We start from the raw sequence: 23,204 nt of genomic DNA, 5'->3' as shown, positions 1-23,204 counted from the left end.
GTGGTGGGAGAACAGAGGATTGTGGAGAAGCGGCGCGGGACTGAATGGCTGCTGGGGGCCTGCAGAGACCCCAGGTACATGAAACAGTTTGTTTTCAAACTTACTTCAGGTCAGCACCCTCTCGAACTGCTAGGTTTTCAATAGGCTGTAGTAAACTACACCCACACTGTTTGGCCAATCACGCTTTGTGCTATAAGGGTACTGTGATTGGAGAACTGTTCCCCATGAGGATTCCTGCTGGATCCCCAAAATAGACTAATGCCCTAAAATCACGTGCGTTTTTCAATGCGGTATAAGAAAGGGCACTACTGCTTTATTCGCACATCTCGTGCGATTTCCTCAGCTGGCTTTTGACCAACCATGAAAATTTGCCAGTGGAAAAACTCCTTACATTTTTCTGCGAACTCAAGTGTGACTGCCTGCCTAAAGAAATCATACAATGCGTGCAATTCCTCATTGATGCACTGGCTACTGTAAAAATGCATGCGTTAAAATGCAAATATTGTGTGGCAAAGGGCTTGCGGAGAATTGTCTGTGGGGTGTATTCCCTTCCTGACACGCCAGAGTATTTGTGAGTTATTATTGTGACTGGAGCAATTGAAACTGATATTGTGGTGGGGGTGTCAGGGCACCCTGTAAAAAAGGCACAAGAGACAAAAAGGCGGGTGCCCAGTAGTGCAATACGTCAATATAAGGATGGAAAAAAATGGTGAAAATAAGAATGCTACTCACAAAGGAGGGTTGCAAGGGGCAACCAACCACAGGAAGCAGGTGGAGACCATAAACCCGACTCCACTCGGGGCGGTCCCAGGGGGACCCGGAGGTGGTCGCTCTCTTGGAAAACCGGAGGCAAGTGTCCACTGTGGTGACAACCACGGGTATACTGTCACCACGGGTATACTGTCACCACGGTGCATAAAACGTGCCGTGTATGCCCGGCATTACAGATTATGTTGGGGGGTGTACTAAGCACAAAATAGGGGAAAAGAGGCACCCTGGGTTGTATAAAAGCATCTAAAAACAGTTTAAAATGAAAAAGATAATGAGGTGTCTTACCTCAATGAGGAAATCTTTGTAACATACAAAAGATTTTTATTTAGCACAAGCAACGCGTTTTGCGGGTCTGAGCCCGCTTCCTCAGGCCAATAACAGTGCCTACAACAGCAAGGAGGACTCCTCAGTAAAAAGTACTTATGTACATATATACATTACATCAGGGGTGCTCAATAGGTCGATCGCGATCTACCGGTAGATCGCGACCGCCTATTTGGTAGATCGCGGCCTCTTGGCCGCGTCTTGTTAAATATAGCCGCGCGTTTTCTGTGTCGTGCTGCGGCTGTCAAAATCTGCTTCCGAGCGAAGCAGCGCTGATGGGAGAGGCGCAGCTAAACAGAGAGGCGTGGCTGGAGGGGGAGAGGAGCCAATTGAGCAGCGCTGATGGGAGAGGAGTGGCTGGAGGGGGAGGGGAGAGGAGCCAATTGTGAGCATCTTCTCTCCCTCCTCTGTGATGGTCAAGCGTTGTGGCCACGCCTCCCCCTTGTCCCGCGGGCTTCTACCACCGCATCCATCTTTGGAAGGACTGGACTGGAGACTGGAGAGCGGAGGAATTACATTGCTGCCAAGGTGGGGAATAGAATTATGGTGCTGGTGGGTCGGGTCGCGCTGCAGGTCGGGGCCAATTAGTTTACTGTGGGGCTGCAGGGGGAAGGGGATTTAGTTATTATTCATAGAAGCCATGCGGGGGGAGGGGAGGGATGGGGGTGGCAGGGGGTTTAACTGAGCTTAATGTGGGCACCCCTAGTTGAGGGAAGGATTGCTGCCAAATATGCTGGGGTGGGGAGGGGGGTTAATGTCACTGTGTGGGGGTACATTTGTGGGGAAATCTGCCAATGAGATTGTATTTGTGGGGAAATCTGCCAATGAGATTGCACTTGTGGGGAAATCTGCCAATGAGATTGTATTTGTGGGGAAATCTGCCAATGAGATTGCACTTGTGGGGAAATCTGCCAATGAGATTGTATTTGTGGGGAAATCTGCCAATGAGATTGCCTGTGTGGGGAAATCTGCCAATGAGATTGCACTTGTGGGGAAATCTGCCAATGAGATTGCATTTGTGGGGAAATCTGCCAATGAGATTGCACTTGTGGGGAAATCTGCCAATGAGATTGCACTTGTGGGGAAATCTGCCAATGAGATTGCATTTGTGGGGAAATCTGCCAATGAGATTGCATGTGTGGGGAAATCATCTGCCAATGAGATTGCCTGTGTGGGGAAATCCTCTGCCAATGAGATTGCCTGTGTGGGGAAATCCTCTGCCAATGAGATTGCATGTGTGAGGAAATCATCTGCCAATGAGATTGCATGTGTGAGGAAATCATCTGCCAATGAGATTGCCTGTGTGGGGAAATCATCTGCCAATGAGATTGCCTGTGTGGGGAAATCATCTGCCAATGAGATTGCCTGTGTGGGGAAATCCTCTGCCAATGAGATTGCCTGTGTGGGGAAATCCTCTGCCAATGAGATTGCCTGTGTGGGGAAATCCTCTGCCAATGAGATTGCCTGTGTGGGGAAATCCTCTGCCAATGAGATTGCCTGTGTGGGGAAATCCTCTGCCAATGAGATTGCCTGTGTGGGGAAATCCTCTGCCAATGAGATTGCCTGTGTGGGGAAATCCTCTGCCAATGAGATTGCCTGTGTGGGGAAATCCTCTGCCAATGAGATTGCCTGTGTGGGGAAATCCTCTGCCAATGAGATTGCCTGTGTGGGGAAATCCTCTGCCAATGAGATTGCAATTTGTGGTCGTCCCATGCTAAACTTAGCATTTATAATGTTGTTATATGACTATACAAGACTTGTATAGTAATATACCAGCATTATTAATGCTAAGCTCAGTATTTGAAATGTTGGTAGATCTCCTGGCCTCGGCTAATTTTAAAGTAGCTCGCGAGCCGAAAAAGTGTGGGCACCCCTGCATTACATAAATATGCTATGATATAAAAATAAATAATAAATATTACATAGCATAATTTATAGCATGTGCATGTTCAGAATCACTATTACAGTTACCCTAGACAGCACATAGAATCATCTAAATATAAATAAAAACCAATTCTGTATTAATTCTCACTATGATTGAAATGGTGGCATTTCAAGTACAAATACAATTGGCTCATAATCCATAGTATAATCTACACGTCACATACATATAAGGTGTCGTGAGAACTTCTGAATCTATTGGATAGCTTAATAATTCATATTTCAAAAAAGGAGAGGGGGGAGGGGGAGAAATTTATATAGTGTATAGCACTGTTGCTGTTGTAGGCACTGTTATTGGCCTGAGGAAGCGGGCTCAGACCCTCAAAACGCGTTGCCTGTGCTAAATAAAAATCTTTTGTATGTTACAAAGATTTCGTCATTGAGGTAAGACACCTCATTATCTTTTTCATTTTAAACTGTTTTTAGATGGTTTTATACAACCCAAGGCGCCTCTTTTCCCCTATTTTGTAATTCAAACTGATATTTCTTTGCAGGTGGGGTTGACCTTGCGTTATGATTTATGTAAGGCTACATTCATAGTGATACATTGTGGTGCATAATAACGCGCATATGCAGACCAGGTGTTTCTGACACTATTGCCAGATCTGACAAGATTAGCTGCATGCTTGGTTCTGGTGTGATTCAGACACCACTGCAGGCAAAATACCGTATTTTCCGCCGTATAAGACGCACTTTTTCTCCCCCAAAAATGAGGAGGAAAAGTCCCTGCGTCTTATACGGCAACTGCAGGGAATCCCCGACTTACGAACACCCGCCGATACGAACCGCCGCTACATCGGGAATTCCCTGCATTTAACTACCTGCTGTGTGGTCTGCTTTCTGTCAATTCTGTAGGGGCATGTAGGATTGTGCTGCCCCTATGTGTTCCTGGCTCCCCCCGTGTGGTCTGCTGACTCGCGCCCCTGCCTGCTTGTGTCCGCATATGTGCGCTCCCCGCAATTGTGCTCTAACCCCCCGCTCGTTTCTGCCACCCTCCCCGCTTGCGTGCACGCTGCCCCCGATATCCAAATAGCCGCCGCAGTCTTACTATATCAGCGGCTCCCGGGATCGCAGCCCTGTGGTCTCCAGTCTCATCGCTCTAGTGATGGCTCCTGCAATACGCATCATCAGCAGGAGCCATCACTAGAGCGATGAGACTGGAGACCACAGGGCTGCGATCCCGGGAGCCGCTGATATAGTAAGACTGCTGCGGCTATTTGGATATCGGGGGCAGCGTGCACGCAAGCGGGGAGGGTGGCAGAAAGAGCGGGGGGCTAGAGCACAATTGCGGAGAGTGAAGCGCACATATGCGGACACGTATGCGGACTCAAGCAGGCAGGGGCGCGAGTCAGCGGACCACACGGGGGGAGCCAGGAACACATAGGGGCAGCACAATCCTACATGCCCCTACAGAATTGACAGAAAGCAGACCACACAGGTAACAGGGACACATGAGGGACAGCTATGGACACATGGGGGGCACCTGAGGACACATGGGGACAGCTATGGACACATGGGGGGCACCTGAGGACACATGGTGACAGCTATGGACACATGGGGGGCACCTGAGGACACATGATGGACAGCTACAGGGAGTGCAGAATTATTAGGCAAGTTGTATTTTTGAGGAATAATTTTATTATTGAACAACAACCATGTTCTCAATGAACCCCAAAAACTCATTAATATCAAAGCTGAATATTTTTGAAAGTAGTTTTTAGTTTGTTTTTAGTTTTAGCTATTTTAGGGGGATATCTGTGTTTACAGGTGACTATTACTGTGCATAATTATTAGGCAACTTAACAAAAAACAAATATATACCCATTTCAATTATTTATTTTTACCAGTGAAACCAATATAACATCTCAACATTCACAAATATACATTTCTGACATTCAAAAACAAAACAAAAACAAATCAGTGACCAATATAGCCACCTTTCTTTGCAAGGACAGTCAAAAGCCTGCCATCCATGTATTCTGTCAGTATTTTGATCTGTTCACCATCAACATTGCGTGCAGCAGCAACCACAGCCTCCCAGACACTGTTCAGAGATGTGTACTGTTTTCCCTCCTTGTAAATCTCACATTTTATGATGGACCACAGGTTCTCAATGGGGTTCAGATCTGGTGAACAAGGAGGCCATGTCATTAGTTTTTCTTCTTTTATACCCTTTTTTGCCAGCCACGCTGTGGAGTACTTGGACGCGTGTGATGGAGCATTGTCCTGCATGAAAATAATGTTTTTCTTGAAGGATGCAGACTTCTTCCTGTACCACTGGTTGAAGAAGGTGTCTTCCAGAAACTGGCAGTAGGACTGGGAGTTGAGCTTGACTCCATCCTCAACCCGAAAAGGCCCCACAAGCTCATCTTTGATGATACCAGCCCAAACCAGTACTCCACCTCCACCTTACTGGCGTCTGAGTCGGACTGAATCTCTCTGCCCTTTACCAATCCATCCATCTGGCCCATCAAGACTCACTCTCAATTCATCAGTCCATAAAACCTTAGAAAAATCAGTCTTGAGATATTTCTTTCTTACCTTGGCCATGTCTCTGAGTATTGCACACCTTGTGCTTTTGGGCACTCCAGTGATTTTGCAGCTCTGAAATATGGCCAAACTGGTGCCAAGTGGCATCTTGGCAGCTGCACGCTTGACTTTTCTCAGTTCATGGGCAGTTATTTTGCGCCTTGGTTTTTCCACATGCTTCTTGCGACCCTGTTGACTATTTTGAATGAAACGCTTGATTGTTCGATGATCACGCTTCAGAAGCTTTGCAATTTTAAGAGTGTTGCATCACTCTGCAAGATATCTCACTATTTTTGACTTTTCTGAGCTTGTCAAGTCCTTCTTTTGACGCATTTTGCCAAAGGAAAGGAAGTTGCCTAATAATTATGCACACCTGATATAGGATGTTGATGTCATTAGACCACACCCCTTCTCATTACAGAGATGCACATCACCTAATATGCTTAATTGGTAGTAGGCTTTCGAGCCTATACAGCTTGGAGTAAGACAACATGCATAAAGAGGATGATGTGGTCAAAATACTCATTTGCCTAATAATTCTGCACTCCCTGTATGGACACATGGGGGGCACCTGAGGACACATGGGGGACAGCTATGGACACATGGGGGGCACCTGAGGACACATGATGGACAGCTATGGACACATGGGGGGCACCTGAGGACACATGGGGGGCACCTGAGGACATATGGGGGCACCTGAGGACACATGGGGGGCACCTGAGGACACATGATGGACAGCTATGGACACATGGGGGGCACCTGAGGACATATGGGGGCACCTGAGGACACATGATGGACAGCTATGGACACATGGGGGGCACCTGAGGACACATGGGGGACAGCTATGGACACATGGGGGCACCTGAGGACACATGGGGGACAGCTAGGGACACATGGGGGACAGCTACGGACACGGGGACCACACTGAGGACCTCTGGGAACACCTGAGGGACACCTGAGGTCACATGGAGGACATTATTGGGGGAGAACATCTACAAGACGCTCCAGTATATAGACACACCAGGTTTAGTATACATTTTTTTTCCCTGGTTTTTGCCCTCTAAACCTGGGTGCGTCTTATATTCCGGAGCGTCTTATACGGCGCGAAATACGGTAGATCAGCAAGCCTGCCAGGCAACTGGTATTATTTAAGAGGAAATAAATATGGCAGCCCCTTATTTTTCTCACTACAGTTGTCCTCTAACCATACTGAATCAAGCTTATATTAAGTTGCAGTGGAGTTGGTGCCAGGGATGCGCACCGAGGGTAATCATGACTGATTAGTCGTAATTAACTTCGGTGAGCAACCCCTTGGTGCTATACTGCAGTAGATGCTACATTGCAGTGGGTTACCAATAATAGTGGGTGCATACTGCTACAACCTTGTGTGCACTCAAATAATGTGACCGCATTCATGGGTACTAAATTAATAATCCAACTTTATTCAATACCTAGTTCAGACACAGTAGACATTAAAAACACAAGGGAGCCTGCTGTGGAGCACTCCCATCCATGCTTCACCAAACGCATACCATCTCCACTAAAGCATGCACTCCGGTACCAGAACTAAACCCTTCAGAATCTTCAGAGCGCAAGCTCACTGACCAGAGAAGCTGATTCCAACGTTGCAGCCAATAGAAGTGCTCACAGACCATTGCAGAGACGTTTTTTGAAGCTGTAAATGAGCTGTCACGTGATTTAGGTGCACAAGTAGTTAAATTAATTGTGATGTCACTTCTGCCACTGTTCAGTTTCTTTGGGACCTTCAATTATGAGGTTAAGTTAAAGGCAGATTTTTGTATATGTGGTAACTCTTGCAGCCCTCCCTTTACCTGATAACATTACATAATTCCCTGTAACCCTGCTTGATTGCACCCGCTCCTGATATGCATCACATTCCCCTCCCACAAGTACCTGCTCCAGATATCTGCCTAAGGGACATACCCTTTTAGCCCTTTCCCTCCCATTTCAACAGGTTTTCCTCCCTGTTTCCTCACTCCACACGTGCAGCAGAAAGGGTCATTTTTGTCTGTAGGTAGCAAAAGAGGATTAAAGCTCCCTGAAGTCACTCCCATATATAGAGCCATGCACCCAAGTGACTCAAGCAGCAATGTGGTTGCTGGTGGTTCTGCCACTTCCAGATTTACTTAAGTTAATGTATGCAGGTATAAGGGGCACAGGAAAAGGAGGCACCAGCTCACCAGCTAGGAAGAGTGAGCACAGTTTCAGGTGAAGAAAAACTGTTCGTGTGTGTGCAGTGGGGGGGGGTTCACAGCAGAGAGGGTCAAGTTACCTGTATCACCACATCTTGCCGCAACGCTGTACTTGCTCCTCCCAACACTTTCTCCCTCACAGCAGGAAATTCCGCTGTGAAGGTGGAAGTGTGAGGCAGGGAGCACACTTTTCTGCACGCGTTTTTCCACATACTTCTTCTGCACACCAAGTGTGTTTCTATGCAGGAAAACGCATGCATTTTTTCACAGGAGCTGGTGTAAAAAATATATATATATATATATATATTAAGTGTGAACTAGCCCATTGATTAACATGAGTTTTCCGTTTTTCTGTGCAAAACACGCGCATAATTACAGTCAAGTGTGTTCCCTGCCTCAGGAGAATGGAGTGCAGCACAGTGGCAAGAGGCAGGTTTTTTTTATTTATTCATTGTATTTATAAAGCGCCAGCATTGTATGCAGCGCTGGACATTAGTTTAGGTTACAGACAATATTTAGGGGTAACATATAGCAATACGACAATACAGGAAAACAAGAAAAACCAGATCACACAGCACAGTATGAGTTCAAGGTAATGCTTAGTCAGTCACTGGATTAGAGCATGGAGATTAGGCAAGTTGAGTTCACTCAAATGTATAGCATGGGTGCATATAATGGAGGTGCATGATCAGGTAGGAGACAAAAGGAGGACCCTGCCCGAAGGCTTACAATCTAGAGGGAGAATTAGGGACACGAAAGGTAGGGACCAGAGTTCAGCTGTGGGTTTAGAGCACTTGTGAGGGGTGGTAGGCCAGATTGAAAAGGTGAGTTTTGAGGCCTTCTTGAAGATGTTGATGGAGGAGGTTGCCCTAATGGGTGGAGGTAGGATGTTCCATAGTGTTGGAGCAGCTCTTGAGAAGTCCTGGAGGCATGCATGGGACTGGGTGATGCAGGGGGTGGTCAGGCGAAGATACAATACAATAACATTTTTAAAGCGCTTTTCTCCCATAGGACTCAAAGCGCATAGTTGTGTCTCAGATTAATACAGGGTTGCAGGCTGGGTTGTGTTACAGAGGAGATGGTCAGATGTTCATGAATGTTTAGACTTAAATGCTTCCAGGGATGGAGCTGTCCTGATTGGGTATGGCAGGGAGTTCCAAAGTGTAGGGGCAGCACGACAAAAGACTCTGTCTCCAAAGGTTTTGAGGTGGACTCTGGGGGTGACCAAGGTGTTACGTCCTTTTGATCTAAGATTGTGAGGGGTGTGATGCAGTTGCAACAAGTCCTTCAGGTATCCAGGGCCCAGATTGTGCAAGGATTTAAATGTCAGTAAGCCATTCTTAAACATAATTCTCCATTTTATCGGTAGCCAGTGGAGTGAGCACAGGGTTGGTGTTATGTGGCAATGGCGGGGTTGGCTCGTTAACAGCCTTGCGGCGGCATTCTGTACTAATTGCAGGCGGCGTAAGTCTTTCTTATGCAGGCCTGTGTAGAGGACGTTTCAGTAGTCTAACCTTGATGTGACGAAGGCATGAATTAGGGTTGGAAGATCCTCTGAAGGAATTAGGTGTTTAATCCTTGCAATATTCCTTAGATGAAAGAAGGAATGTTTCACAACAGCTGAGATTTGATTCCTGAAGCTTAATTTCCCATCAATCAGTACTCCAAGGCTGCGCACACAGTCTGAGTTGTTCAGGTCTGAGCTCCCTATTCTTAGCGGTGTTGGTTGAGACTGGGGCTGCTTTGCTGTTGAGCCCTGGCCCTCGATAACAAGAACCTCAGTTTTGTCAGCATTAAGTTTTAGCCAATTATTATTCATCCACTCCTGAAGCTCAGCTAAGTATGCGTTTATTTGTGGAGTAGGGTCTGTGACGCCAGGTTTGAATGACAAATATAGCTGGGTGTCATCAGCATAGCAGTGATATGTCAGGCCATGTTTTTGTATGATTTCTCCAAGTGGCAGCATGTATATGGTGAAAAGTAAAGGGGATGATATTGTGCCCTGAGGTACACCGTGTTTTAGTGGTACAGGGTTAGAGAGGAAGGGCCCTAAGGCTACCCTTTGTGTTCTGCCAGCCAGGAAGGAGAACAATGCCATCTATGCCACAGTACTCTTGTAGCCTGTTGAACAAGGTTTCATGATCGACTGTGTCAAAAGCCACTGAGAAGTCGAGCAAAATCAGGATGGAACTGTAATGGATTGCGGAGATGCCGCCGCGCGGTCTGGCAGCGGGGCGGCTGTCTCCGTGTTCAGACCGGCGGTTTCCGCACAGCAGCATGCGTCTGCTTTGCCTAGGCCTTCTAGTGCACACAGATGGAGAGCTGTGCGCGCGCGCTAGAAGGCAAGCCCTTTATGCCATTAGGAGAGCGATCAGATGATCAGGTCGATCAGCTGATCCCAGCGCGCTTACTGATTGGCTGAGTGGCGCAGGGCGGCGCAGAGGAGCGCTGCAGTATATATAGATCTTGCTGGTCCGTCTCCGGTTGTCTGCCGTTGCGAATACTTACGTGTGAGCACTCAGACCTCAGTCAGATCCCACAGTGTGTTAGAACCAGGTGGACCTGGGAATTCACACTTAGCCAGATTACTGCTGTGTTATACTTTAGACCAGTTCCGGGGTGTTGAGACCAAGGACCTCACACCCAAGCTTAGGATCACTGTGTCATTGCTGTGTTATACTTTAGACCAGTTCCGGGGTGTTGAGACCAAGGACCTCACACCCAAGCTTAGGATTACTGTGTCATTGCTGAGTTATTCTCTAGACTAGTTCCTGGGTGTCGAGACCAAGGACCTCACACCTCAGACTAGGACTGTGCTTTATATCTGTTATGACTATTTGCTTTGTCGACCCCTCTCTTGCTTTCTGATTCGGTACCTCTGCATATCTGCCTACCTGTTGCCAAACCCTGCCTGTACCCGGTTACCGAATCAGCCTTCTGTCTCTGTACCTTAACTGCTCGTGTGTTGCCGACCTGGCCTGCCCGACCCTCCAGGCTGTCACTCATCCCTTGAGTGCTCAGTCTGTCTGTTCTAGCTGTGACACTATTCCACCAAGTGTCAGTTAGCTGTTAGGACTCCTGCTCCTCAGAGAGTCCGGCCTGCTAGCAGCCAGTGGCCTCTACTCCTCTGGAGTCCCCTGGCCGCAGTACAGTCTATTATCTGATCACCAAGTATCATGGGTTGCCAGGTTCTCTCTATTCCCTCTCTCAAGGAGATAGTCCCTGCACAGCCGAGGGCCACCTGCCCCTCAGGTGATACCTGGCCGAGCTGCCTGTGTCTCCCGCCTCACGGGAGATAGCCTACAGTTACACCAAACACTTACACTTCATTAGGTGTCCAGAGGTTAGTCATACTTGTATTATTGGTGATTCTGCAGATCATCCATAATCAAGTATACATCTGTATTGTTGATGATTCTGCAGATCATCAATAATCAGATTCTCTCTGGGTGCTGACACCAATCGTTACAGGAACATTGACCCTTGTCTCTTGCAATGAGCAGATCATTGCAAATCTGGGTGAGGGCTGTTTCACAGCTGTGATATTTCCTGAAGCCAGATTGAAGAGGGTCAAGGATGTTGTTTCTGGAGAGCCTGGCTTCAAGTTGACAGCCTTTTTAATAACTTTTCCCAGAAAGGGGAGGTTTGAGACAGGTCTGTAGCTGTTTAGAGCATCTGGGTCTAAGGATGGTTTCTTGAGTAGCCTAACGATTGCTTCTTTCAGAGTAGAGGGAAACCACCCTTCTTGTAAGGAACCGTTGACTATTTTGTGGAATGCCGGTGTAAATAGTTCAGGGCATTTAAACATTAGTGGGGCCAGATCGCAGGTAGTCTGGCGAAGGTTTGAGAGGATATCCAAGATGTCTTTTTCAGTGATTACCTTAAAATCATAACCACAAGAAAATGTATGCGTGCTCAACACCAAGCTTAACCCTTACAAGTCTGGCTGTGCAAATCTGGCTAAATTGGCTTATCATGAGGCATTGCTCATGCAAAAATGCATTTGCATTCGCATGCCAAACTTTGCAGGGTCAAAAACTAATACCGCGAAGCGGTTGCCCTGCGGGAATTAGTTAATGCTACATAGCACTATCCAGGAGCGCCACGGGGAGGCTTCCCAATGCCCCCATACAACCGGGGGGACTGCGGGGCCCCAGGCTCTCTCACTGCCTAGGGACCACAGCAACACCCCGGAGGGGGAGGCTGGGTGGCGCAGACGACCCCCCCAAGCGTGGCCAGCGCCGGGGAGGGCCATCCGCACCCACCTCCCATCCGCTTGGGGGGGGGGGTTGCCTGCGCCACCCAGCCTCCCCCTCCGGGGTGCTGCTGTGGTTCCCAGGCAGTGAGAGTGCCTGGGACCCCGCGGTCCCCCGTATGTATGGGGGCAATGGGAAGCCTCCCCGTGGCGCTCCTGGATAGTGCTAATGTGGCATGAACTAATTCCCGCAGGGCGACCGCTTTGCGGTATTCGTTTTTTGACCCTGCATAGTTTGGCGTGCGAAAGCAAATGCATATTTGCATGAGCATTGCCTCATGAATAGCCAATTGAGCCAGATTTGCAGAGCCAGACTTGCTAGGGTTAAAACTTGGTGTTAGAGCACGCATACATTTTCCTCAGGTAACATTTTTTGCAGTTGTATCCTTTGGAGGCAGGTGGAAGATGGCTTGCTCTGGTGGTGTGAGCCCTGGAGTGAGTTGTTTGCACCTGACCCCCCCCCCCCCCCCTCTGGAGTGTTGTGTGTGAGCCAGCCCTGAGCTCTAAAGCTTGGGGTGACCCATGCTTCACTCCTTTCTCATGTGGTGCCCCCAAGTTAATGCGCATGTAGCAGAACGCAATGGACGTTAAGGTAAGTGCCTGTATTTAATTTTGGGAGGTTGGAGCGCACGGCTCCCCCCGGCGCTGGCCACGCTTGGGGGGGTTGCCTGCGCCACCCAGCCTCCCCCTCCGGGGTGCTGCTGTGGTTCCCAGGCAGTGAGAGTGCCTGTGACCCCACGGTCCCCCGGTTGTATGGGCGCATCGGGAAGCCTCCCCGTGGCGCTTCTGGATAGTGCTAATGTGGCATGAACTAATTCCTGCAGGGCGCCCACTTTGCGGTATTCGTTTTTTGACCCTGCATAGTTTGGCGTGCGAAAGCAAATGCATATTTGCATGAGCATTGCCTCATGAATAGCCAATTGAGCCAGATTTGCAGAGCCAGACTTGCTAGGGTTAAAACTTGGTGTTAGAGCACGCATACATTTTCCTCAGGTAAGCATTACCTTAAAATCAGACCATGGTGGTAAGCTATTTTTGCACCTGTTATATGGCTCTGCATGGATTTCTGGGGCTGTGAATTGAATGGCAGATCGTATGGAGGAGACTTTGTCTGAGAAGAAGTGGGTAAATTTCTCGCACAATTCCTGTGAAGGTCTGATGCTGGATTTCCTGCAAGATGGATTGCAGAGACTGTCAACCGTGCGGAAGAGTTGGGCAGGTCTGTTGGGTGCATTTGCAATTTTGTGAGACAGAAATAAGGACTTCTTTTTGTTAATCATTTGATATTTTTTCAGGTGAGCAATTAGGGAAAGTTTGTCATCAGGGGACTGATGTTTGCGCCACCTTTGTTCCAGTCTGCGGCCCTGTTTCTTTAGTTCCTTTATAGAGTTGTCAAACCAGCGAGCGTGATGTAATGGTGCGAAACGTTTAATCTTTAAGGGAGCTATGGTGTCAAAAGCGGCTGAGACATCGTGGTTATATTTAAGGACCATGGATTAAAGGCCTAAGTTGTGATCTATCAGTCCGCCTAGATTGAGGTTGTTCTGAAGGTGTTGGGGTGTCACACCTTTCGAGGAACGATATTTTATTAGTTCTTTCACTTGGTGTTTTGTAGCCGGTGCTGTAAAGGAGAAGTGGACAGTGCGGTGGGCTGACCAAACTCCTGGATCAATTTCCACATTGGATATAAGGAGTTCTGAATGGAAAATGAGGTCCAAAGTGTGTCCTTTTTTTTGGGTAGGGAGGTTGAAGGCTTGAGAGAAGCCCAGTTCATTCATGGAGAGAAGTAGCTCAGTTCCTAATTGGGAAGAGTGTGTATCGACCCATGCGTTAAAGTCTCCCAGAATTATCAACCTAGGGTGTTTCAGTGTTATGCAAGATACAAGTTCTGCTATTTCCTTGAGAAAAGCTTAGCCAGCATCAGGGGGTCGGTAGACAAGCAGTATGTTTATTTTTTTTCTCAGCTGAGAGTTGGGCTGCCAGACATTCAAAAGAGTGGGTGGTCTAATGGAAGGCATAGGAAGAGCGCTAAACGCTCACAAAATCGCTTTGTGCAGCTATTGTGTTCGTGATTTTAAGAATAAATACATTGTATTTATTCTTTTCCAGGTCAAAGTTCATTGGAGGAGCGGAGTGAGCGGCTAGGTGTGTACCTCTGAGTGAGATCGGAAATGTAGGTTGGACAGGTTTTGTGGATAGATTTGTAGGTCAGACACAGTATCTTGAATCTGATTCTGGACTGGATAGGAAGCCAGTGGAGGGATTCACAGAGGGGAGCAGCCGTGGCGGAGCGATATGAGGAGTGGATAATTCTGGCTGGCGCATTCATGATGGACTGCAGCAGGGCAATTCAAGTCATAGGAAGACCAGACAGAAGGGCATTGCAGTAGTCAAGGCGGGAAATTATGAAGGCATGGATGAGGAATTTGGTGGTGGCAGAGGTCAGGAAAGTAGAGATGGGAAGTTCGGATCTTTTCAATGATCCGGATGATTCGAATCGGATCATTGAAAAGATCCAGATCTTTGATCCGAATCTCGGATCATTTTACTACCGAAGCATTCGGGGGTGAAATGAATAGCTGGACAGGTCTTTCCCTGCTGTGGACAGGAGAAGGGGAGGGGGGTGGACACACAGGGAAGGGGAGAAGATGAACAGAGGGCAGGGAGTGGACAGAGGAGGGACGAGCAGAGAGCAGAAATGTTTGCATACAATACCCACATGCTGCAATCATATGCTTTACATGTATTTCACCTATATGCTCATCTGTGTACTTTGAATGCAAACGTCGCACAGTGAAAGAAAGCATTCCCCAAAGCATTCCCAGAAGTAAAGTGCAGCTGTTTAGAGCAGTGCAGGAGGATCATATTCCCACAGCAATCACAGTGCCTGCAAAGTTACTGAGCTGTGCTGAGCCAAAAGCTTCCAAAGTGTTCACTGTGCACAACTACGGAACAGACAGCCTATAATCAGCAGCACGTTATAGCCAGTATGTGTGCTCTACACATATCTGGCAGTGGCACCCATGTCCCCTCTCTCTCATCTACCTGTCTCCCTGCAAGGCTGGCTCCCCTCCAACAGAGCGATCCATCTCTGCTCTGCTTCCAGGACCCCGTTGCCCGCTGAGAGGGGGCGTGTCGCTCCTGGCCCCGCCCCGTTTGCGATCCGAATCACTCATTTTGATGATTCGGATGATTCGACTCACAAAATAGATTCGGATCAAAGATCTGAATCGTTCATGATCCGGACAACACTACAGGAAAGGGCGGATCTTGCAGATGTTACGAAGGTGAAAGTTGCAGGACTTTGTGAGGTTTTGGATGTGGGGAGTGAAGGAGAGTGCGGAGTCCAGGGTAACACCCAGACAGCAGGCTTGAGAGGTAGGGCGAATGGTAGTGTGGTTAACAGTGACATGCACATCTGGGAGGTTTATGCATGGCCGAGGTGGGAAGATCATAAATTCCATTTTGTCTAGATTTAGTTTCAGGAACCTAGCAGACATCCAGGTGGAGATGGCTGATAGGCAGGAGGAGACCTTGTCCATGGTAATGGTGGATATGTCAGGGGTGTGGAGGTAGATCTCGGTGTCATCTGCATACAGATGATAGTTAAAACCCATGGAGGAGATAACCTTGCCAATGGAGGATGTGTATAGGGAGAACAGTAAGGGGCCAAGGACCGAGCCTTGGGGGACTCCCACCGAGAGGTGGTTAGGGGTGGATGAGGACTCACTCAAGGAGGTCATGAAGGAGCGGTTGGAGAGGTAGGATTAAAGCCAGGTCAGGGCGAGGTCGTGAATGCCCATGAAATGGAGGAGTAGGGGATGTAAGTAAGGGCTTGTTCACATCTAGGGCGTTTTCGGCCTTTTTTTCAAGCGCAGGCGATTTTCAAAATCGCCCACAAATGATTGTGCAATGAATCTCTATGAGAAGGTTCATATCAGCACGTTTTCATCCGCTTTGCGCTCCGCAAAGTGGTGCCTGTACCATTTTTTTAGGGCGATTTTGGTCTAATGGAAGGTATAGGAAGAGCGCTAAACGCTCACAAAATCGCTTTGTGCAGCTATTGTGTTTGTGATTTTTAGAATAAATACATTGTATTTATTCTTTTCCGGGTCAAAGAGTTTACTTCCTGACTTGCGTCAAGGAGTGAATTAAAAACATTTTCTGCAAAAGCGCTTTAGAAAAGTGCTTTTAAAAAAACCGCAGCACGCAGGCAAGCGCCGGAAATAAATATCACGCACAAAACACACCTCGCACAAACAGAAACAGTTTCACGTCTCGCAAAACTACTCACTCATCCCTGCTCACCAGTAATATAAGTTGCAGATGGTTACCCCTAAACACAACATAGAGGAATGCTGCTTGGTCCACCTACAGGCAGCTGGACTGTGCTGGGGGTTGCCAGGAGGGGAGAAAGAAAAATAGGGACCGAGCAGGAAACCAGGTATAGTAGGGAAGAGGCAGTAATTGTGGAAGGAATCCAGGATGGTTCAGCCCATACTGGTACTGCTGGAAGCTATGCACAGGATGTTAAGCATTCTGCATTGGGGGGTGGGCACTTTTACCTTCCCTGGTGGATGCACTTCCCAACTGGAGTACAGTGCTCACAGCGTTTTTGTTTTTTTTAATTTACTTAACAGAATTTTCATTTTTAATTTATGTTAAAGTGTATGGTCTTATGATGAACATACAGGGTTTGGAAACCCACTAAGAAGTGGTGTCTTAAACACACGGTAATTGGAGGGAAAATGCAATACAGATGCCAATCAAATCTAATTGCTATTATTGGTAAACGTCTAACTCTAATTGATCATTCTAGTAATAAATCCTGTTCCCAATGCACCTAGCACCCTACTAACTCACCTTTTGTAGTCAATTTCATCTTCAATGTTTGGTTCCCACTCAATCCTTCTGTTCACAAAATGTCCTGATGCTAATGATGGCAATGCTCCTCCCAAACCATGCGCTGCATAAAAATACCAATGGGTGACGTGAGTCCATTTTTATCGTTGCTAAGCACAACACTCCACAGAAATAATTTCACTATTCTTTCTGTCAATGGGCATAGTTCACAAAGCTTATTTTTATCAATTAAGTGATAAATACTGGTAAGTCATTTCTGAGAAGTTTTGCGAATAGAGCATTTTCATTGGTTCATTAGTTGATCATTAGTTTTAGTTTAAAGAGAGTCTGAAGGCTTTAAAAATATCTATTTTTACTTACAATTCCTCTAGTGTAGTATGGCGCTAGCAGAAACGCCGCTATCCCACAGCTGAATGATGCCTCTTTGCCCCCCCAAATCCCCAGGGCAAAATCCGGGGATTGCTTCCTGTTAGAGGCAGAGCTTTCCGCTGTAGCTCTACCTCTGCTGTGTCAATCTGCTCCGATTGCCGCCTCTCCCCGCCCCTCTCAGTCTTCCTTCACAGAGAGGGGCAGATGGAGGCGGAGATCCGCGAGCAGATTGATGTGCCTGGGGCAGAGCTGCAGCTCAAAGCTCTGCCTCCCCGGGCAGCAAAATCCACGACCAAGAAAGTTGTGGATTTTTGCCCTGGTGATTTGGGGGGGGAAAGAGGCATCATTCAGCCGCGGGATAGCGGCATTTCAGCTAGTGCCATACTTCTTAACAGGAATTGTAAGTAAAAATAGATATTGTTTAAAGAGAGTCTGAAGCCAAATTAAAAATGGCTTTTAAGCTAATATTCAGCAGGGGCATGTTTGCCCCTGCTAAAACGTCGCTATCCCGCGGTATAACGAGGGGTCTTTACCCCCCAAATCCCCCCTGCTACCTCCGGGGAGAGCTTCCGTCTGAGGCAGGGCTATGAGCTGCAGCCCTGCCTCACACGCATCTATCAGCGGAGAATCTCCACATCTCCCCCGCCCCTCTCAGTCTGCCTTCGCTGAGAGGGGCGGGGGAGAGGCGAGATCCGCCGCTGACAGACGCGTGTGAGGCAGGGCTGCAGCTCATAGCCCTGCCTCACACGGAAGCGCACAAGGGCAGGAAAATCTACGACCAAGTTGGTCGTGGATTTTGCAGGCGGGATTTGGGGGGTAAAGACCCCTCATTATGCCTTGGGATAGCAGCATTTTAGCAGGGGCAAATATACCCCTGCTGAATATAAGCTTAAAAGCCATTTTTAATCTGGCTTCAGACTCTCTTTAAGGCTTCAGAGTCTCTTTAAAGAACAACTGTATCAAGAAGGCTATGGAAGCTGCCATATTTATTTCCTTTTAAGCAATACAGATGCCTGGCTATCCTGCTGATCCTATGTCTATAACATTTGTAGCTATAGACCCTGAACAAGCATGCAGCAGATCAGGTGTTTCTGACATTATTGTCAGACCTGACTGGACTAGCTGCATGCTTGTTTCTGGTGTTATTCAGACACTACCACAGTCAAATGGATCAGCCGGGCTGCCAGGCAACTGGTAATGTTTACAAAAAAATAAATATGGCAGCCTCCATATATCCCTCACTACAGTTCTCCTTTAAGTGAAGGATATATTTTGCTTTTTGATTTATCTCCTAACAGACTTTTTTCAAATTATTTGTACAGGTTGTTGGTCACAATAAAGTTGGGAAAAGCTTTGAAATAATTTCTTGTGGTCTTATTTTATTTTAAATGGAAAGGTTGCCCACAAATGCGCTCCTCGTTCTAATATCAAATTACTAATCACCTTACTACACTTTAGTTTAGCTCTATTGGATCACTCCTGCATAAAAAGTGCATGTATCACTTTGAATAATCAAAGTTTTTAAATTGTAAGTGCACTACTTTTAAAGAGACTCCGTAACAAAAATTGCATCCTGCTTTTTATCATCCTACAACTTCCAAAAGCTATTCTAATGTGTTCTGGCTTACTGCAGCACGTTCTACTTTCACCATCTCTGTAATAAATCAACTTATCTCTCTCTTGTCAGACTTGTCAGCCTGTGTCTGAAAGGCTGCCAAGTTCTTTAGTGTTGTGGTTCTGTGGTGCATCTCCCCCCTCCAGGCCCCTCTCTGCACACTGCCTGTGTATTATTTAGATTAGGGCAGCTTCTCTCTTATATTTTACAAGCTGGATAAATCCTCCTCTGAGCTGGCTGGGCTTTCACATACTGAGGAATTACATACAGGCAGAGCTGTCTGCACTCTGCAGGAAGAAACAGCCTGACACTTCAGTGGAAGATAGCTGCAGGGGGAAAGAAACACACAAATGATCTCTTGAGATTCAAAAGGAAGGCTGTATACATCCTGCTTGTGTATGGATGTATTTTCTATGTGTGGACATACTGTACATCAAGCTACTTCCTGTTTTGGTGGCCATTTTGTTTGTTTATAAACAAACTTTTTAAAACTGTTTTTAACCACTTTTAATGCGGCGGGGAGCGGCGAAATTGTGTCAGAGGGTAATAGGAGATGTCCCCTAACACACTGGTATGTTTACTTTTGTGCGATTTTAACAATACAGATTCTCTTTAAAGGGACACTGAAGCAAAAAAAAAAAAAATATGATATAGTGAATTGGTTGTGTACTATGAATAATTACTAGAAGATTAGCAGCAAAGAAAATATTCTCATACTTTTATTTTCAGGTATATAGTGTTTTTTCTAACATTGCATCATTCTATATTATGTGCAGATTACACAACACTCAGCATTCAAAATGAGTCTTTCAGAGCAGTCTGTGAAGTAATGACCTCTCCTAAAGTAAACAGTTGAGATAATAAAAGTCAGATAACAGCCCTCTCCATGACTAAAGGGGCCCATACACTCAGCCGATTTTCTGGCCGACCGATCGATCGATAGATCGATTGCAAATCGGTTGGCCAATCGACCGATCGATGGCCGATTTCGATGGATTTCCATCGAACTGGCAGGGTGGAAAATTTAGGTCGATCTGATGAGATTGCTTATCAGTTTGCATTGGCCTTAATGGAAATCTGATGGCAAAAAATGCCATCAAATCGAATTTCAATAGATTTAAAACTGAAATCTATTGGAATTCTATCCTGGTAAAAAATGTTCTAAAACGCATCAGATAGATCATCAGATGCATTTCTTATCTATCTGCTGCCAATCTGACGAGTGTATGGGTACCTTAAGACTTAGTCAGAGAGTTAATGGCTTGTTTGCATAGAGATAACAACTGGAGTTTCTTAACTCTTCCTGTACTGGAAACAATTAGACTGATGTATCTGATCTTAATGTTTTATTTCTTAGCTGTACTACACATACAAATCATAATATCATCATTTTTTTTTCGCTTCAGTGTCTCTTTAACAGTTTTGAATAAAAACAGATTTACACTCTGTCAAGCCTGTTTTGAGTAGGGATGGCCGGAAATGGCAATTTCCGATTCCGCTGTAAATCCGCATTCCGCCATTGCTAAATACCGATTCCGCTTTCCGCTACCAATTTCCGCATTCCAATGCGGAATTTCCGCTGGAAATCGCGGAAATTCTGCCCGAATTTAACATCAATTTTCTCAAAAACTATAAGATCTTTTTGAAAACTTTTTTTTGCATCTTGTTCAAAAGATTATGTTTAATAAACCCTGAAAATTTGGTGTTTCTAGGCCTTATGGGGGCTTTGCTATTAACCGCTAAAGTCGGCGGATTTTTACTGTAATGTAAATGCAGAAAATAGGCAGATGCAAATTTTCTGCATTACATTACAGTAAAAATCCGCCGAATTTAGCGGATAATAGCATAGCCCCCGTAAGTCTTAGAAACACCACATTTTCAGGGTTTATTAAACAGAATCTTGTGAACAAGATGCAAAACAAAGTTTTCAAAAATACCTTATAGTTTTTGAGAAAATCGATGTTAAAATCGGGCGGAATTTTCGCGATTTCCGGCGGAGATCCTAACATAGTGTCAAGAAGTCTGAAGGACTTTTTTCAGAGACTTTTTTTTTTTTTAATACTTCATCTGTTTTGGCTTTTATTGTTTTTTTACATATTGATCCTATGAGGACATTCTAGGGATTGCATGCATATATGTAAACTGAGTTTAAAGTAGATATCAGATATTGTTGAGCGCTCTGCATATTACCCCAACTTCATTGATCTTATTTTATTACATCAGAAAAAAATGGCATTTGTGTATGTGTACTTTTTTTTTTTATCCACTGCCTATAATGGCCTTATCACTGTCTGCTGTAAACTGATGGATACAGAGGTTGGGCTCACACAGAAGACAAAATTGACATTAAATCATATCACACATACTCAAGCAACTGCAACTAACGTACTGCAGTGCAGACAAACGCACTAGAAGACATTTCAACTACTGTTAATTGCATCAATAGAAACTGAAATATAATGAATGAATAAAAGACACATATATTGCTGAACCATATGTTGCATTAATTAATACCTTCATATAAACATAACATATTATAAACTTTAATATAATTCAACCTCATGTGTAAGTTGACTTCAATATTCGAGAATCCGAAGACATAACAACAAAAGTTGTTTAGGTGATAACTTAAATGACTAACTACAAGATTTCTTTGCAAGCTTTTGAAACTTTTTAAGTTTCTTCTTCAGGCATGTTTTAGAACTGGATCAGAACCATACAAAGTTCTGTCACATACACAGGCTTTATATATGATTTTTCATCAATCCTAATTAAATCATATATAAAGCCTGTGTATGTGACAGTACTTTGGACATTGAAAATGTCAATTCATCAAGGCATGAAAAACTGAAATTACCACGCAGTGTGGTAAATTACCAACTTGTTCGGTAAATACCTCAGCAAATGTCAGTTCATCAAGGTTACAGCATACGTTATCAAGTTTGATCATTAACAGCAGCTCTGAGCTGGCAACAACCAGTTTCGAATGCCTTCCATGTGGATATCTCAAGGATTGACTGGAGCAGGGAGCCAATAGAAACAGCCCCTGCTCCTGCAAGTGTCAATGATTGGATCTGATAGGACCCAAAGGCTTCTCCGGTGGGTCTAGCTTTTGTACCCCGAGCAGAGAGATCACGGAACAAAGAGGCTTCCCCTGCGGTCAATAGGCTTAGGTAAATTACCAAACTTCTACCGCACCTGTGAAAATCTTGATGAATTATTAAAAAAAAAAATGCAATTTACTTTTTCACTTTGTTTACTAGGAGATCATTTTTCCTCTATTTAAAATAACTTTCTAGCACTTTTCAACTGGAAAAGTAGGTACAAAATTACTATCAAAATTATTTTGTATATTCTTCTTGCTTGCTGGTGGCTTATAAGGCATTTTATTTACAATTTTAAAAATATCACCTAGGAGAAAAGTCAGGAGAAAAAGTGAATTGCATATGGGCCTGAATGTGGTATTTTAAGGACTTATTTTTTTTTGGTTTTTTTTAATTGAACAGCCTTAGATGAATTGAAGCCTTAGTACCGCATGTACCCATGTTTACCACTTGCCAGTTCAGGTACACTTTAAACATATTTTGTCCATCAGGTTGTGCAGTTGTTGACAGTTTTGCAGGAGAGTGCACTTTTTCAGAGGGTAGAGTTAGGCCCCATTCACACCTAAAATCGCAAAAAGCTAGCGATTACTACTAGCGTTTTGCGGGAGTGATTTTGCCGCGATTAATTCAGAAAAATCACTGGACACAGCGTTTTGGGAGCGACCGTGATTATTGATTCTATACATGCTAATCGTGATCGCTCAAGAATCGCTGGCAAAACGCTGCAGGTAATGCGTTTGCGATTATCGCTAATCACAAAATGCCCGCGATCGTGCTAAGCGGTTTTGAAAACCGCTAGCTGTTTGCGGTGAGCGGGAATCGCGCAATTCCCGCTTAGATGTGAACGGGGCCTAAAGGCATTCTGTTGAAAAAATATCTACCTGCAATGCTGTGGAAGCAATGTTGATATCGGCTTTCGCAGGTTCTACCATATACCTTGGGCAGAGTGCTATGCTTTTTTTTTTTTTTTATCTTGCTACATTGATCTCACAGCAGTGTAGCACATCAAAGCATCTCACCTACTACTTATTAAAGTTATAATTTGTTGCAAACATGGTATTTGATCCAAACACCACTGTATTCCACTGTAGTTAATGGCATTGGTTAGATGGATAGTAGAGAGCGCTATCTGGAAAACAGTCTGATTTTCATTTGATAAATACAGTGATTGCAACTAAAGTAACATTAAAGCAGGCATGCCGAATGCAACTCCAAGGACA

The sequence above is a fragment of the Hyperolius riggenbachi genome, chromosome 10 (genome assembly GCF_040937935.1).
Source record: "Hyperolius riggenbachi isolate aHypRig1 chromosome 10, aHypRig1.pri, whole genome shotgun sequence".
Classification (NCBI taxonomy): domain Eukaryota; kingdom Metazoa; phylum Chordata; class Amphibia; order Anura; family Hyperoliidae; genus Hyperolius; species Hyperolius riggenbachi.
The sequence above is the reverse complement of the archived record's forward strand: the minus strand, read 5'-3'. Positions refer to the sequence as shown.